Source organism: Condylura cristata, unplaced genomic scaffold, assembly GCF_000260355.1.
Source record: "Condylura cristata isolate star-nosed mole 26May11 unplaced genomic scaffold, ConCri1.0 scaffold00022, whole genome shotgun sequence".
NCBI lineage: Eukaryota > Metazoa > Chordata > Mammalia > Eulipotyphla > Talpidae > Condylura > Condylura cristata.
In genome coordinates this window covers 36,283,989-36,287,589 of record NW_004567123.1, presented here as the reverse complement: position 1 = coordinate 36,287,589, position 3,601 = coordinate 36,283,989, and positions in this window count along the sequence as shown.

The window sequence follows — 3,601 nt, the reverse complement described above, 5'->3', positions numbered from 1 at the left end:
CGAGCCCGAGCCAACGGCGCGGCGCTCCCCGCCTCGTGTGCGGTGTCTGTGACCGACGCCTGGAAAGCGAGGGGCGGGGGGCCCCAGCGGGGTCAGCCAGGGGGGCCCAGTGGGCGGCCCCCGAGGCTCCGGGGCGAGTAGACCCCGGCGAGGTGCTCTGGGGGCGGACGGGCACCCCAGCCCGCCCGGCCACCCAGCTAGAGCTTGTGACCCCAGACGCCTTGGGCCCCGGGCCCAGGGTCCCCGAGACGCCTCGGGGCTGCGGGGCTCCCGGAAGGGCCTCTGCCTCCTTGCTTCTAACTCAGCGCCAGAAAGGAGCCGCAGAGCAAAGGAGAAGGCGGTACCCGGCTGCCAGCCGCCGCGGGCCTCCGGCCCATTTCCCCGGGGCCAGGCGCAGGCCCGGGAGGGAAGCAGCCCACCCAGACTAGGCCGAGGACGCTCACTCGGAGCCTGCCCGCCCGGCTCTGGCAAAACTGGGCGCCCTGCTCTCTCCCCCAGCTACATCCGCTACTCCCAGATCTGCGCCAAGGCCGTGCGGGATGCCCTGAAGACGGAGTTCAGAGCCAGCGCCGAGAAGACCTCCGGCAGCAGCGTGAAGATCGTGAAAGTGAAAAAGGAGTAGCCGAAGGTGAGCGGTGGTGGCCGGGTCACGGTCGGCCGCGTGACCGTCAGCCGCATGTGCGATGGGCCGCTGGGGCCGGCAGAGCGCCTCTGACTTGAATTCAACCCGTTCTGTTCGCACAATCTCAAATGATTTGGGGGCTCGACCCCCACTTTTGTCATTGCTGTGGGAGGTACAGAAGAGCTCGGGGCGCGAGACCTCTGCGGGCCTCTGCTGAGCCCAGGGCGCTGCGGTGTGGCTCGGCTGGCCTCCGCGGGCTCTGGGAACGGAGAGCGCTCCGTGCTCGTTTCAGCCTGGGCGCTGCGGGGTCGAGGGCGGCGGTCTCTGCCCCAGTCGCTTGACACAGTTCTGCAGCCATAAGCAGAGCAGATTACCAGGAAGACGCTGCTCGGATTTAATTTTCTTGTTTTGCTTTCACAGCCCTGCCGCGGCAGGGAGCGTGATGAATATTAAGCCTCCGGCCGCTTGCGGTTATGAGCAGTCTCCTGGCGCTGTGCCCCGAGCGCTTTCCATTTTCATTCTGAATTAGTGAATATTTTACCCCAGTCTGGAGCTGTGGTGCTTCAAATTTAGCCCTGTTCCAGGGGCTCCGTCTGATTTCCTAATTCCTGGGAATGGCCCTGCTTTCTGTCGGGTTGTTTTGTTTTAACGATGAGCAGAGAAAGTCACAGAGCCCAGCAGCTGATTGCCCCGAGCGGGTGCCCTGGGGTCAGGAAGCTGCACCTGCAGGGTGCAGTCCCCCATCAGCCCTGCGGCCGTGGAGAACCTCAGAGGTGCAGTGGCTGGCTGCTGGGCCGGACCTCTGTTAGCACCCGCCCGCCTCACCGCACGCATGAGCCCCACAGCGCGCGCCGTGGCCCCCGTGGCTACACTGGCCGCCCTCGGTGGCGCTCCTGAAGACTCCCCCGGTGTTCTTCTTTCCTCCTAGACCCGGACTGGAGCTGGCGATGCCCAGTGGCGAGGTGAAGATGTGGGGGCTGATGGACGACCGTCTCACTTCCAAAAAACACACCCGCCCTGCTGGTAGATCGCAATGTCAATAAATTGAAACCTGCATCCCTCTTGCTGGTGGTCTGTCGCGGGACTCGGCTGAGCTGTGGGCGCCAGGCAGGTCCTGTGCACGCGCTGGGCAGCGCTGTCCGGCCAGTGTCGGGGGCACGAAACTCTGGAAGCCTCGGTCTCTGCGCTAGTGTGGTCAGGCGCCCTGCGGGGTGGCGGGTGCCGGTGTGTGCGTGCTCGCCTCGGGCCAGCTGAGTCCTGGCCCTCGGGGCTCCGGGGCTGCGGGCGTCTGGTACCATCCAGACCCGTCCTAAGGCTGGGTGCCGATCCGAGCTGCTTGGGAGAACGGGGAAATTAATCGGAAGGTGAAATCCTGAGGCCCTCAGCTTCCGCCCGTGACCACCCTGGCCGCAGCCCTCAAGCTGGGCCCCTCAGCCGCGCCGCCCAGGGCTTCCGGCCCCAGCGCCTGACCCGAGGGCCTGGTTTTGTCCCGCACTGAGGCTGGCGGCCCACGGCTCTGTCAGTCGCTCTGGTTCCCAGATAGGGGCCCAGGACGCGTCTTCAGGAGCAGGTCGCGAGGCTGTCGGATGAAGGGGCCGGCAGGCAGGGAGCGGCTGTTCCAGGCCAGCAGCAGTCAGTCACGAGGGGGCAGGTGGGAAATGGGGGCGAGCGTGGGGGGACTGGTGGCGGGGGGCACCCACCCGGCGGGAAGACAAAGATGGGTCTGCTGCCGTGATGAACTTCCTGCGGCCAAGGGCCGGCAGGACCCCGGGGTCCAGGCTGCCAGAGGCGCTGGGCGCCGCACTGGCGACTGGCTGACTTTCGTGCGCTGCTCGCTCGCCCGTGGGCTGCTGGGGTGGTGGGACCCTGTGTGTGCCCCCAGCAGCGGCAGGCCGGAGGCTCGGCCCTCTGGCGGGCCGCTTGTGCCGCTTCCCGTGCCTTGTTTTCCTCCATTTCTACCCCCGAGATAGAGATGGGGCGGTAACGCGTTCTGAAGCGTCGTAACGGCTCCAATTAATCAGTCTGGGTGGTTAGGCTCTGAAGGAAAGGGATTTATTTAGTCTGCAATAGAACGATTTAGCTCTTCAAAATTGAGTTTGTCTGTCATTTAATGATCACTATCGAGAAAACAAAACCCTTTACGGGAATGTAGACCAGCGGAAGTTGGATTGGTTCATCTTTTTAAATTTAGATTTGTGTCCTTGCTTGTGTCTCTGAAGCCTGTTGAGGCGGGAGGAGAATGTGCTGGAGGAAGACACGCGTGAGCTTACAGATGGGTCACAGGCCCCGAGCTTGCGAGGTGCAGGCCTCCAGGGTGAGGAGCTGCACGCTCAGTGCAAGCGCCGTTTCTGAGGCCTCTTGGTTTTTAGGGCTCTGGCACCCCAAAGTCGTGGGCCGGAGGCCGGTCACGGAGCCCACACCTCGCGCCTCTGCCTCCCTGGGCAGTGCGGGCTTCTGGAGCGAGCCACCTGCGCCCGAGGCCACGGGCAGAGCAGGCCACGCTCGGCCTGCAGCGCCGGGCTGCCAGAGCAGGGGCCGCAGCCACGGGGCTCGGCGCAGCCGGTGGCGCATTTGCCCTGTCGTGTGGCCTGCGAGAGCAACATTCAGGGCGACCTGCGGGGGTGGGGGGCCGAGTCCCACGGGGGAGGCTAGGGGCGGTAGGGGCAGTGTGGCCAGCCTCCGAGGTGACGAGTGGAAGGGCGCCCAGGTGGCCTCTAAGGGACCTGCCCGTGAGCAGGAGCCAGCGCGGCCGCCCCTCCGCGGCGCTGCGGAACCGCCAGGGGCTGGGGAGGTGGGGGTCGGGCGTGCGGCCTTCGGTGGTCTGCTCGTTGGGGGTTGGGCCGGGTAGTCCCGTGGGGAGGATGGTCACTTCTCCCTCCGTCCCCACTGAGCGGGTGAAGACGAGCCCGCGGGCGCCCCTGCGGAGCAACCCCGCCCCCCGCCCCCCACGCTGGCGCTGCTGCAGACACACGTGGCCGC